The sequence below is a fragment of the Typopeltis vanoorti genome, chromosome 12 (genome assembly GCF_054136105.1).
Source record: "Typopeltis vanoorti isolate ZY-2024b chromosome 12, IOZ_Tvanoo_1.0, whole genome shotgun sequence".
NCBI classification, from domain to species: Eukaryota; Metazoa; Arthropoda; class Arachnida; order Uropygi; family Thelyphonidae; genus Typopeltis; species Typopeltis vanoorti.
In genome coordinates this window covers 9,421,103-9,436,747 of record NC_143560.1, presented here as the reverse complement: position 1 = coordinate 9,436,747, position 15,645 = coordinate 9,421,103, and positions in this window count along the sequence as shown.

Below are 15,645 nucleotides of genomic sequence, written 5' to 3'. Positions count from 1 at the left end.
AATAATAATAAATCCGATAGCATCTTTTAGAGGCAACATCGTTCCATACTAAGTTTTAAGGACACATGCCTTGCCAATCGCACCATCACCGATGGCTAGCCAACAGCTATCAATGTTTTTATAGGCATCCGGAGAGAAGAGTATGCAAGGCAACTACTCCTATCTTGTGGTTCCAAATATAAAGCCATATATCATTGTCTGAATAAGTGTGTGTTCTACAATCGCTCGTTTAAATTAAAAAGTTAAAATCTTGAATTTCCAGGAGGTTAGGGAATAGGAACTAATTGCCTATGCCAAAGATCAACCATCGAGAACTGGCTAAAAAAAAAATGCAAAAAATTCCTATAGTTCGTGAAATAAAATAAATAAAAACAATATATAAATAAAAATAAATCATAAAAATATATCTTGCAAACGCTGTTATTTCCTTGATTTTCAGATATTCAGAGACTGAGTGGGCAGTTCAATTTCGACTGGTAGGCAATTATAAATAATTGGCCCAAGGCTATCACTAATTAAGCAGCACGCAGTGAAGAGAGAGCTAAGAGCTGCCATGTCTTGGTAACTAACCCCAACACAATATTTTTTTTAATGTCTGAAAATAGTGTAGATTCTGCAGTCGATTTTTTGAGTTTCCTGTAGAAAAAACCCGAGTTTTCGGGAGAAAAATAACCGCTTGCTCGTGCCAGAGATCGACTAACTCAGAAATCAGTCAAAAAATGGCTTAGAAAAAGTTCCTCTAGTCGTCGACTAAAATCAAAATCGCAACGCTCGTTCTTTGGGAAGTTTAGCGCTGAGAAGTGCAAACACCACATCCAGTGAGTTACACAGGCTCCCCTGATTAAAATCGAAAAATTATAAACCCTTCCTCCTGTAGTCTAAACGCTTAGACTTAGAAGGAAGAGCTTAGAAGCAATAGCCATTTCCACAGGCCTACACTGGTAAACCCCCTATGTATATACATACTGTATATATGTATATTGTATTTATATAAGATGTAATCTTGAAAAAGTCTTTTTTTTTCTGATGTTGTTACTCTGTGGTGAACCTAAAAATGTTGGCGATAGGGGTAAGCTATAAATACATAATTAATAATGATGGTAATTAAATTGGAGTTGGTTTTGGTATAAGTTACTCAGAGGAACGAGAAGCGATCCTTATGAGTTTCATTTCCCTTTAATCCCATATTGAATGGAATCCACTGGAAAATTATTATGGAATTCTTACGTAGTTTGTCTATGTTTTTGCTGTGACTGTAAGTATTTCTTCATGGTTAGCGTAGCAGTTCTAAATAGCTTGAAGGGCTACTAAGGAATATGTGAAAAATATAAATTCTTTTAGGTTTTGTTTATCCGAATGATGCAGTGTTGTGTTAATGGCTATTAATTCTGCATGGCATGAGTTGCATCCTATACTGTTAGTTGTTTTAGTTTTATAGTTTTTTTTTTAGTTTTTAGTTTTAGTTTTTTAGATTATTATTGAGTCAGGCCCATATTTCATTATTTTTGAAAGAGCTAATAATATGAAGTTTTCGGGGGTATTCTAGACTTTTTTTCTCATGTTTTCCTATTTCAAAATTAATAAACATATTTTTCCTGTCTTGATTTGGAGGAAACGCTGGATAGTTGACTATTTTATTTGGGCATTCCAAGGAACTTTTATTTTCCATGATTTCATGCATTGTTGATTTTTTTTATTCTGTTCGTTGGTTGCTACTTTTTAAAAAGTTCACTTGTTCTATGATGTGCAAGATTGGCTCTATTTTTCTAAACATTTAGTAAGATTTTCTTGCCACCTAATTTTTAAAGGAACAAGGTTGGATTCGAATTCTGCTATTTCTCAAGGAGAGATGTATTCCTTTGTCCACACATGATTCTCGCTGCATTTTTCTGAATTTTTGTACACTTGTCTGAACTGGTCTGTGATGTTTGCATCCAGATGGGCAAAGAAAATTCCATTATGATTCGGATAATAGTATGTTACTTTTAAGTTTTTTAGCATCAGCTCTTCACTCTCTATCAGAGATACTTTTCATGATATTTATTCTTCTTTTTGCTCGGATTGTAACATTATTGTTATGTTTATTAAAGCTTAATGATGGATCTAGAATAACTCCAAGGTATTTTGGGTTTTCATTAAATGTCATTAGTTGACTGTTTAGCTTAATCTTTGGTCTCCACTTGTTGAGGTGATTATTAATGATAAATACACAAATTTCTGTTTTAATATGGCTAATTTTGATCTTTGGTTTTCACAGTGTGTAGATAAACTTTCAATGGCTTTGTTTAAGCGACCTACTGTTTCTAAGTTGTTGTGAGTTGAGAATAGGACTAAATCTTCAGCAAACATAGCTATATTTGTTTATTTGTATTTTTGTCTATTTATAACAAACATTAAAAATAAATAAAGTTTTTCTTCGAAAATGATCAGGGGATTTCTAATAGTAAAGCTAGTTTGTTTATGCTTTGCCAAAATACATAAATGTACAGAGATAATTATTCAAAGAAGTCAAAATTATTGAGAGGCCTGTGTAGTCATGTGAAAGTAGATTATATGGGTCTGGAAGATAACCTAAATGGTGGCACAAAAAGTTGACACATCCCTATTACAATCTCAGAATTCAGAAATACAATAAAGCATAACCCTACAGGAAAATCTTCCAGAGCAGATACTCTAACATGTAAATTTTAAAAATATATTTTCAAAAGTTTGAAAACTTGTTTATGGTAACTAATGAAATGTTACAAACACATTCAAAATCCCAAAATTTCAACACAGGATACATCACTTTACCAGCAAATGTTTTCGAACCAGAATATTCTGGGAACAACCCTGCATAAGAGTGGGTTGTTCCCAGAATATCAGTTTTATCATTTTATCTTGCAACCATTGTAGCCTGTTAAGTCTGTAGTCTGCGTATGATGTGATTGCATATCTTAAAATGTTTTCACATAATGCTTTATAGATTAGTATTTTTATGTGGGTTGGGGCAATGTCTTTTAATCTGTATAGTTTGCTTGCTATTATCCTAAGCTTGGTATGTAGGTAGTTTGTATGGCTATTCCAACTTTGATCAGCATCGAAGTGAAGTCCAAGATAGCGTGTTGTTTTCACCTGTGTGATGGTTGTGATTTTAGGTTCTGCACTTTGTGTGTAGGATGATGAATGTTTGATAGTGAGATATTTAGTTTCTATGGGCAGGGTTTGGGGGTTTTTGAATATCATTAGCTTTGTTTTTCCAGGGTTTATATACATGCCGTTTTCAGTTAACCAGTTAGTGATTTGATTGATGTCGTGTTGCATATTTTTGTAAGCGATATTTGCATTGTTGTGGATGGATACTATGGCCGTGTCGTCTGCATACTGGAAGATTTTACTTTTTAGGGGGAGTTGGCTTATGTCGTGTGTGTATATGTTAAATAGAATGTGAGATAGGACAGCTCCTTGCGGTACTCCACAGGTTACATATACCTCTTTGTTGTGTGCTGATCCTATACGTGTGATGTGCTTTCTGTTTTTCGCTTTAAACCACTGGAGCAGACGACCTCCAATTCCGATATGGGTAAGTTTCGTTAACAAGGTTTTATGTGTTAGTGTCAAATGCTTTTGTTAGGTCAATGAAGACCACTAATGTTATTCTGTTTTTATCCAATGCAGGGTTTATTAGATCTGTGAAATCTTCCAGGAGTGTTGCTGTTCCTTTATTTTTTTGAAAGTCATATTGTGTTTTGGGTATGATTTGAAATTTTTCAACATATGTGGAGAGTTTCTGATGTACAATGCGCTCCAAGATTTGGTTGATTACAGGCAGCGTGGCAGCTGTGTTTTATTGTTTCTGTGGCAGTGGTTCTGTGTATATTGTCCAGCATTTCATTAATCAGGTGCCAGGTTTCCTTTATGTCATTCTGTGCTGTTGTTAATTTGTTGCTGTAATAGTTTCTTTTTGTCGTTCGAATCTGGATTGTTAGGAGATTCCGTTTTCTTTTGTATTCAGCTTTTAAATCGATACTGTTCGGCGATTTCTTAAGTTGTTTCCATAGGGCATCTTTTCTTTGTATGTCTGTTAGTATGTTGTCTGTTATCCATGGATTTTGTTTCGTTTGGGGGCGTATTTTTATTTTTGTTAATGCTTTGTTATATATTTTGTTAAATGCAAGTTTAAGATTATTATATACAGCGTCAGCAGAGTCTAGAGATGCTATCTGCATCCAGTCTGTTTTTCTGATTTCATCGTTCACTATTGCTTCGTTTACAATGCTATGATACTGTTTTGTAGTCTCGGTGATTTTTATGAGTTCTGGTTCAGTGTGTAACTGCAATGCTGTGAAATAATGGTCTGCTAGTTTGCATGTTATGACGGCTGTTGTGTGGCTGTTTGGAGGGGCCTTTATATTTATATGATCAATCCAGGTTGAGGTTGTTGTGTTTCCGACTATATCTTCTCGTGTATACGACTGTATGGATGGGGTTATGTTATATGCCGATAATAGGTCTTGGTATTATTCTGTGTTGTTATTTATGTTCCTAATGTTTATATTAATGTCTCCTATTATTATCAAGTATTTTGAGGTGCCTACTTTCGTGGCTGAAAGCCATCTGTTTAGTTCTTCTAGGAATTTTGTGGTGCTTAAGTTGGGTGGTCTGTATATTGCGTTTAATATCAGGGAGTTTTCTTGTTTAATGTTTTTAATTTCGATGCATATGTTTTCTGCGTATTCTAATTTATAGTTTATTTCTGTTACTCCTAGTTTATGTTTGGTAAATATTATTATACCACCTCCTCGTTTTGTTTGTCTGCAGTGGTTGTGTTGTTGGAAGTGTGGCATTTGGTAGGTGGATGCCTCTTCGTTTGTCGTAGATACTTCAGTCAGTATTAAAATGTCTATTTCGTCTATATCTTCCTTCAGATAAGCTTGCAGGGTCAGCCAGTATTTTTGAATGCTTCTGATGTTGATGTGGAGAATAGATAGTCCTTTTTTGGTAATTGTCAGTTGTTTCCATTCTGATATTGATTTCAGAATGTGGCGATTATCATGTTCCGGGGTGATTACGTCTGCTTGATGGTGTGCATTCATGTTGGTTGGTGTGCTGTTCCTTCTTTACGAGTTGTCAATATTCCTTTCAATGTGACAGCCTGTTGAGATCATCTACGGATTTTATTTCGATTGGTTTTGCGTCTTTCTAAGGAATAATAATAATAATAATAATAATAATAATAATAATAATAATAATAATAAAAGAGGAGAGAACGTCAGTAGGAGTCGATCCACTGTATTCGTCAGTCCGAATGAAGTTGCGAAGGACAGCCGCTGGAGGTGGAAAAACTACCGAGGGAGAAGAGGAGCAGGACAAGCATGCATTGCCATTAAGACACCTGGAAATCGTGCTCCAGGCCCCGCCAATCATTCCAGATGAGACGACGGTGCTAACGCAATCACTGAGTGAAAGCCCAAAAACTTGAAAGGGAAAAGAAGCCAAGGAACTTGAGAAGGAAGTAAGAACGAATGCACAATAAAAATAAAGAAGATATGGCTACTACTCATGGCTCACAAAAAGTTAAGCAAGTTTCAGCACGGTTAGTAGTTGGAAGAGGATCGTTCGTTCGATGCTGTTGGCCCACTCTCCCTCGATAAGTCTTTGGACTCCCTGGAGGTGTCACATAATAATAATAATAATAATAATTTCTTTTTTTTTATTGAACTCTCAAATATTTACATATATACAATTATCATCTTGAGTAACATTCAGTATATTATTTTAGAAGGTTCAGCACGAAGTGCTGCATATAATGAAATTTCCATAATAATGATGATGATAACATAGTTTTTTTGCTATCTACTAAAATAACAATAATTTAGAATTATATAGTTCGGATAATAATTATAATTTTTTTATTTTAGTTTACTATATATATATATATAGTCTAATCAAAGTGAAATTGCCGATATATCCTGTGTTATTGCATCTGTCTTGATGGTTCACATTCTTTTTTATTGTAGGCTTCTTTTCGAACTATTTAGAAGGTTTTTTTTTCACAGTGGAAGCCTTTCTATGTCTTCTGTGCTTTTAATTTGTATCGGCTATGAAGTTTTTGACTTCCTTATGAATATCTTGGCATCTCTGGTCCACAAAAATTGGTAATTTGTTTCCATTTTTGCTTTTCTTGCTTGGTACAACAGATTCTGTTTGAATAGTATTAAATATTCGGATACGAAGATTGGTATATTGTCTTGCTGTGCGTTCAAGTCCTTGGCAACTGGTTTTTTCTGCCTGCTGGCTTTTATGAGGTTGTCTCTTGTGGACTTGCTCTTAAGATTAACTATGACTGGTGCAGGTCGTGGCAAGCCTTGGTTTTTGCTCTTCCTAGGAATCCGATTTACGGTCTGAATGTCGTTAAGCTGTCACGTCTCTGAGGTTTTCTGTAGGTGCAGTTTCAGGAAGACCGTTTATGACAAGATCTTCTTTATGTTATTGCTGATTTAAACGTTCGTATTGTAGTTTTAGAGAATGAAGTTCTTGACGGAGTTCGGATGTCTCTTTCATCAAATTGTGTTGCCTGTCATTTAGTGCGTTAATGCTCATTTTAATGTCTTTTACCGTTTGCAACACTTCTATAACTGCTAAATTATTATGTTTTACCAAATCTTCATATTCGCTAGATTTGTTTGTTATTTGTTCGTTCTGTTTATTAAAGAGTTCTTGCACAAGGTCTACTAAGCTGGCTTTTATGGTCTCTAGACCATTTTCTATTAGTATACTTAAAGAGTTTAAATTATAGGACTCACCTGCGTTTTTTTGTCTGTTCAGTTCGTCATCTGATTTTGCCTCCGGTATAATCGGCTGCATCGTAGGTGGCTGCCGTAGGTGCGTTTCTTTGTTATTCATGCAGATTACACACTTCCATTCCTCACGTGTTACATCGGGTTCATATTTATGTTGCCCGGTTGTTTCTGAAAAGCCGGTACATTTTAAGTGTAGAATCCTACTGCATTTCGTACAAGTTATATTATTTCCGTTGGACGATAAATCCTCCAGGCATTTGATACACTTCATGACTCACCTTTTTTCCCTTAGGCAGTATGGCGTGATTATAAAGATGGCGACGTCCTTTGTTCTTCGCTCGTTGTTGACCACGGTCCTCTCTGTTCCCTTTTCAACACTTCAAAATTTGGTTTCTTCTTAGCTGATCTCGTTGAATTTTATATCACTGTCTTTGGCGTGATAAGTAGGGTTACTTGGGAGCACTGTCAACTTAGAACAGGAGTTGGAACCACTTTAAAACTATATAAAACTGGAACAGCGATATCACCGTACGTCCGTTCGTATGCCTACACAGCACCCTCTTTTTATATATATATATATAAAATAATAATAATAATATGTGAGCTGATTTCATTGTAATTTTGTTTATGATATGTGAAACTGTCTGAGAAGGACTGATAGGTTTTTTAAAGTTGTTTAACTAGTCTGAGAATAGTTTGTATAAAGTGATAGTTTTGGAATTTCTAGTTACAAGTAGTAGAGCATGATATTCCTTAAAATGAAAATGGGCTGATAGTTTTATTTTTAAATGTTGATAAATCTGTAATATAAGTTAAGGGGATAAAATAGCCTTTTGGCTTTTCATCTTAGTTAAATCTGTAATATGTTGCACGACTCCGTGAATTTTCTAAAGGCTAATGTACTCTAACGTTTTAAGCCTAAAGTGAAGTAAGAAAGTGTATTTCACGATTGTGTGATTTGTGTAGTTACATTAGTATAAATTAATATGTTTGTCTTGTTTTCAAAGTGTGACGCCTGGTCTTTTAAGCAAGCACTGTTCCGAAATAGTTGGACGGGATTCAATCGTTCGATGCTGTCGGCACACTCTCCATTGATGAGTCTTTGGACTTTCTGGAGGTGCCACATAATAATAATAATGAAAGAGAACTCTACTGGCAGTATTAATTCGTCTTATACCACAAGGAAAGCACAAGTGGCACAGTCGATTAATCAAAAAAATAAATTTCTAGAGTTCTCCAAATATAGGAAAGATATACTAAAAGTGGAGTAGAGATTAACGAGATTAAATAATGAATAGAGAAAGTTAAAACAAAGAAATTATAGAAAATATTAAATAAGATAAATTAGAATAAATAAAGAGAAGACATACATATTACAACTGTAATAAGAGCACATTAGTCATATCACGGATAAAATCATGACAAAGTCATTAGGTATCTTTTTTTGATTAAACATAGAACACTAAAATGGCTGAAAGATACTAGTTTGTAGAAGAAACAGCTTAGGGAAGTTACTATATATCAATTCACGAGCAATACATGCAAAACGTTCTAGATCCGTTTTCCCTGATCCTCGACACCCAAAACAAAAAAGGGGAGAGCTAATTGTACTAAGCTCAATTTATAGCTATTCTGCTTTCAAATAAGTCCATTTTTACAAAACCTCTTTCTTCAAAATGCATCATGTATATTTGCGAACCAAATTGTTGTTTGTGACTGAAGGTTTACCATTCGATGGCCTAATAAACTGTCCAATTTGTTAACGATCAGAAACACTTAGGCACATTATGATTTATAGTAAAAAAGTCGAAAAAATCTGGAATGTTGCGAAACATTGGAAGCCACACATCCCAATAATAAAGAAAACGTACTCATTTGACCAAATGAGTTCAAATGGTATATAGGTTTATATACCATTTGAACCTACCGGCATGACAAGAAGACACAGTGAAAATATCCTGATCTAGTACATCAATACCTTTAAGATTCAATGAGCAAATCGGTCCTTTTGAAAAGGATGAACGCAGAAGAATGGGAGTCCTCAGGATTTCACTTCCAATCAAACTAAACTATTCACTTAAGTAGCTGAATAGGAGAAAATTTTTATGTATTGTGTGTGTGTGAGAGAGAGAGAGAGAGAGAGAGAGAGAGAGAGAGAGAGAGAGAGAGAGAGAGAGAGAGAGAGAGAAAGTCCTAACAAGAATAATCAAAATCCAATAACAAGACAGTTTCTAAATTACGAAGTGAAATTGCTGTCAGCTCCTGGTACCTAACCCTAACAGTATATGTCAGTTTGATACAGTGTCGATTCTAATGTCGAGTTCCTTAAGTTAACGGGACGAAAAACCAGAGTTTCCGGGGGAAAATACCCACTTGCTTGTGCCAGCGATCAACTAACTCGAGAACTGGTTGAAGAAAGTCGAGTAAACTTCTACTTAAGTCTATCTTCAAGCGGCCTAGTGTATAGGATGCAAGCGTCACTTCCGCTGAACTTCAAAGGCATTCCAGTGAAAAGAATATTATTAAAAAGTTTGGATAGTTGTTTATTAAAAGGTCCAGCATTGTTATAGAGCTCTGATCGTATTGTACCTGTTCCAGCCGCTTTTGATGATTTCGTTTGAGTAAGTGAAAGGATTACTTCTTCCTCTAGGATTATGGGTGCTGTATCTTTCTATGGGTCGGTATCTGTAGGGGATAGCTTTCATCAGAAGGATATTACAGAAGTCATTGCACCAGATGGGTTCCATTTATTTGATTTATTCCAGTTACCTTGCCTTGCAAATATTTCTTGGTGAGAGGTGATAAATTGTTGTCTTTAGCTCTTTAACTGAAGAGTATGGAAATTTGGAGTCATGACGTAAATAGTGCTGTGTACATTTGTCTGCTTTATCATTTTCAGCCAATCTATTTTTGCATTTTGGCATATAGTTCGTAGGCGTCTATAATATATTCTATTTTGGTCATTATATACTATACTCAAATGTCCTTTTCCCTGTCTTTTCTGCCTCATATAATCTCATTATTTCAGGTGTAATCCAGTGATTATTTAATTTTATTGTTTTTTCTAAAAATCTGCATCTGAGTTGGTTAGAATTTTTTCAGAAAGTTCCATTCATTTTGCATTAACGTCTTATATATTTTGCGCTTCCTTTATACGTCGACTGATCCGTTTTGATATGCTGTTTTAACAGTATCCAAGTGGAATTTTTCTAGATTTGGTCGGAAGTGATTTACTCTGTTTTTTTATTTTGTGATTTTTCAATCAGATCTTGGCAGATAACAGTTAATGATCTGTTTCCAGTTCAACACTAAAAAGAATTTTGATATTCAAAACATTGTACTTATTATTATTACATACACCTCCAGGGAGTCCAAAGACTTATCGAGGGAGGGCACCTACTAAACAACTCTCGACTCCACCACTTAATCCACCATCTACAACTAACCGCAACTACACCAACGCCATCTACAGCCCGCCACCACCACTAGCACTTCTACAGACAATCACAAACATCGGTGCCCACGGCGAGACTCGAACCCGCAGCCTTTTGGTTGGAGAGCGGTCACGCTAACCGCTCGGCCAACCAGGCCGTACTTCCTTCAGCAAAATTTCTTCATTAGTGACTATAATTGAACTTAAGTCTTTGTTCTAGCAATGTGATGCAAAGGATGCAAAAGTCGTTTCCACTCAACTACACAGTTATTGATTATACAAATATTACTTTGCTGTGTGAAAATCTGTTGTAACATAGATTCATATAAATTTCACAATACAATATATTCATATAAACTTCACAACAGAATATTATTATTAAGAGAAACCTTTAGGGAATCAGAGACTCATCGAGAAGGGCCATATATTACACATACCAGCTATCATACTTATTCTTGAATTCATTCACACTGCTTGCACTCAAAACATCCAACGGCAATTCATTCCAATAACGCACCACCCTCTAAGAGAAAAATCTAGCCCTCACACCCTTCTTGGCAGCCTACATTCTCAGCTTCCAAGGATGCCCTCTCATCCTTTCCCCACCTTCCATAAATCGAAAAATTCTATCAATTGAAATCCTGTATGACCCTTTCAGAAGTTAGTAAGTTTCAATCATATCACCCCTCTTTCTCCTGTTTGCTAGTGTCTGAAGTCTACAAATTCTTAATATCTTCATAATCATTATTCCACAATCCTGATATCAGCTTTGTACTCTGTCCAATATATCAGAATCACAACGGAAACCAGGAGACCAGACCTGCGCAAAATAGTCCAAGTGAGGTCTTACCAAGGCCTTGTAAAGAGGCAAAATAACATCCTTATCTTTACATGTGAACGTTCCTTTAAACATTGCAGTTATCTTTTGAGTTGTATTTGCAATATATTTTTATATGAATATATTCATATAAACTTCACAACAGAATATATTCGTATAAACTTCACAACAGAATATATTCGTATAAACTTCACAACAGAATATATTCATATAAATTTCACAACAGAATATTATTATTATTATTATTATTATTTTAACGGTGTCTCCATGGAGTCAAAAGACTCATCGCGGGATACCCGACATTGACACACTAACCATTATTTACACAATACCTGTCATACCTCTCCTTAAATTCATTCACAGTTGAAGCATTCACAACCAGTTCTGGCAAAGCATTCCACCCATTCACAACCCTCCAAGTAAAAAATCTAGTCCTACCACCCTTGTTAACCACACTCTTACACAATCTCCAGGGATGGCCCCTCATTCTCTCACATCCTGCATTGGTCTTAAGAATATCATCAGTATCAATCTTGTAAAATCCCTTTAACAATTTAAATACCTCTATCATATCTCCTCTCCTACGTCTATCAGCTAGTTTTTGGAGCCCACAGATCATCAATCTATCCTCATAGGGAACATCCCACAGACCTGCAATAATCTTTGTAACCCGGCTCTGAATCCTCTCTACCACTTCCGCATCACCAAGAAATCCTGGCGAACAGATCTGTGCACAATAGTCCAAATGCAGCCTTGGGGGGGGTGGGGGGGGGGGGGGGTGGGGGGGGGGGGGGGTGGGGGGGGGGGGGGGTGGGGGGGGGGGGGGGTGGGGGGGGGGGGGGGTGGGGGGGGGGGGGGGTGGGGGGGGGGGGGGGTGGGGGGGGGGGGGGGTGGGGGGGGGGGGGGGTGGGGGGGGGGGGGGGTGGGGGGGGGGGGGGGTGGGGGGGGGGGGGGGTGGGGGGGGGGGGGGGTGGGGGGGGGGGGGGGTGGGGGGGGGGGGGGGTGGGGGGGGGGGGGGGTGGGGGGGGGGGGGGGTGGGGGGGGGGGGGGGTGGGGGGGGGGGGGGGTGGGGGGGGGGGGGGGTGGGGGGGGGGGGGGGTGGGGGGGGGGGGGGGTGGGGGGGGGGGGGGGTGGGGGGGGGGGGGGGTGGGGGGGGGGGGGGGTGGGGGGGGGGGGGGGTGGGGGGGGGGGGGGGTGGGGGGGGGGGGGGGTGGGGGGGGGGGGGGGTGGGGGGGGGGGGGGGTGGGGGGGGGGAACTGAAGCCATTGACTACATATGCTCCCAGGGAAATTCCAAACATTCCACACCCATGAAGCCACGTACACCGGAAGCATTTGGTTTAAAGTGTCCCACCAATCACAACACGAATCCTTATCTCTACCATCACCCATAATTCCATACGCGAACCAAAACACAAGAACTGAAGCCATTCACACACTTGCCCACATGGAAATTCCAAACATTCCAAACTCATGACGTCACTCACAATGACGTCAGGAAGCCACGCCCACCGGATGCATTTGGTTTAAAGCGCCTGGTATACTACTTGGGAAGAAAAACTCGAGTCTCCGGGAGTGGAAAAACCCCCTTGCCAGTGCCAGAGATCGACTAACTCAGGTACTGGTCGAAAAATACCTAGAAAAAGTTCCTGTAGTCGGTGATTAGACTTGTTCTTAGGTCTATCTTCGGCAAGGCCGTATTCATGGGTGTGCGAACTGTGCGGTGGCACAGGGCCCCGCAAAGCTCAAAAAATTGTAAAAAGAAAATCAATTAATTTTTTTAAATTATTATATAAATTAATATTGCAATTATTATATAAAATTATTATTATATAGAAAAATATATGTATATAATTTTACAACCAACTATTGTTGTATAGTAAGCGAAATAAGATCGTAGCGCTAGAGCAGTAGTATTTGAAACTACTCTAAGATATATAACAGTATCGAACAACATAGTGTTAAATAGGGAAAAGTGCATTTTAAAGCAGTTTTATGGAGTTTTTTAGTTTATGATTTTATGAACAAGTATATTAACGTACTGTCATGGCAATTTTTATGTGACATTACTTGAAAAACATCTTAAAAAATATATTGTGTAAACTGGTTTTAGGTCATCCGACATCAGAATTTTTCTTCAATAGCAGTTTTCAATCTATATTACATTTATTTATTTTCTAATATTATCTATTTTAGATATATTTTATTTATCAGGTAAGTAATTTTTCCCTAATTTATTAACTTATTTTATAATTAAATCTATCGTATTTAATTACAGAGTATGACTAGTCGTGAGAGAGATTATTATGGAAGAAAATATCCCAGTGGGCATGAAAAACGAAAGTGAAAACAAGAAAAAGAAGCGACTGAAGAACGTCAAAGAAATTCACTGTTTAAATTTATGAAGTTGATCTCATATATTTGTTCAGATATATCAGTTGATAAAGGGCGTTCTGAAATAACTATCAACAGTTCTTCGGCTTCAACATTAATTAATAATGAGAGTTCTGAAATACTCAAAGGAAGAAGAGAACATGATGTGTTTGGTCAAACAATGAGTATTGAAGATTCTAAAACCGAGACACCAGAGGAAGGTGAATTATTGATGATACAGCAACATGGCCCAAAATTTTGAACAACGCAACTCCAATACAAATTGTACAACGTCGTCCATCGTCTCCTCCGACTGAAAATGATTTTCCAAAAGATGACAACAAGAGATGTTTTTCCACAGCTCACTATGTTAGGACAATGGCAAACGGAGAGAAGCAAAACAGAAGATGGCTTGCATATTCAAATTCTTCCAAATCTATTTTTTGTTTTTGTTGCAAATTATTTTCTTCTGGTGATAATTTTTTATCTAATAATGGCTTTTCTGACTGGCGACATGTAAGCGAAAGATTAATGTCGCACGAACGAAATCCAGTGCACATGAAATGCATGTATTCATGGGCACAAATGGAATCTACTTTAAAAAATCACAATACAATTGATCAGGCAAATCAAAATGTCATAACATTTGAAGCAGAACGGTTAAGAAATGTTTTAAGACGAATAGTAGCAGCAATTCTTTATAAATCCGAACATAATTTAGCTTTTAGAGGTAATTTTAATACTTTGTACACATCCCATAATGGTAATTTTTTTGGAATCATAGAATTAATTGCAGAATTTCATCCACTTTTAAAAGATCGTTTAATACGTTGTTAAAAAAAATTATAGGTAAGAAACAAAAATCGTATCTATCACCCATTGTGCTAAATGAATTAATTGTTGATATGGGAACCAAAATTCAACAAAATATTGTAAATATGATATGATAATCAAAGTACTATTCAATAATTCTCGATTGTACTCCTGATATTAGTTATCAGGAGCAAATTTCAGTGACTTTTAGATTTTTACATATATTTGAAGCAGATATTGAAATTCGTGAACACTTTTTGACGTTTTTAACAACTAATGATTACTGGAAGGTATATATGAAAATATAAAATCACTTTTGAATAAATTAAATCTTAAATTATCAGTTTGCAAAGGGCAAGGGTATGATAACGGAGCGAATATGATATTTTCGTGCTATACAGTGTACTACAGGGCCTGTGGTACACTGTATAGCCCTTTTTTTGAGCATATGGATAATGCTGAGTTTCTGGGATATGTGGTGAGACGAGTCGAAATGGAGGTAGCGTCCAGTGTTAGTAGGTTTTCTATATACCGACAGGTTGATGGAATTGTCAGTTTGTTTCTTAATAAGGACGTCTAGGACTCGAAGTTTATTAAAGAGCTATACAGTGTACCACAGACCCTGGCGACTTACAAGAAGAAATAATGAAAATATCTAGAGATCTATCCCTAAATGGCTAACCTACAAGAATCATCAACAAGATTCTCTTTAATGACATACCTCAAAGACAACGAGATAAAACCCAATACATCAGCTCTATAACAATTCCATTTGTTAGTACCATATCCAAAAAATTAGCTCTTCTTCTAAAACCTTATAATATCAGAGTAACTTTCAAACCTATTGAGACCATTCAAAAGTTTATAAGATCACCGAAAGATAGCCATCCTTTCTACAAATACTCTGGAGTTTATAGCATACCCTGTTCATGCGGTATCAATTACATCGGACAGACATGAACACATAGGCTATGTAAGGAATAACAGACAAGATATATCAGGCCTTTCTTCCCACTTTGCCTCTCCCAACCATAATATTGAATGGGATATGAGTCATATGCCCTACATAGAAGAGAATTACCATTTCAGAACATTCAAAGAAGCTGCTACAGTCGCCCGTTCGACAGGTAACTTATAAGAATCAAGGCCTAATCCTACCAGATATATAGAAAACTCTAATCAGATCATTTAACCAACAAGAAATGAACTTTCATGAAAATTACAATAAATATCTCAACAAATAAAACGTTGTACTTGCGACACGCGTATTGTATCACGTGTCGTATTGTTATCACGCACAGTGATAACTTCATATAATTTTTAGAAATGTCGGTTAGTTTCCTAGTTTTTGTTACTTTCTATTGCTTACCAGTGTATCCTTTTAAAATGCTGACAGATATTAGTCAG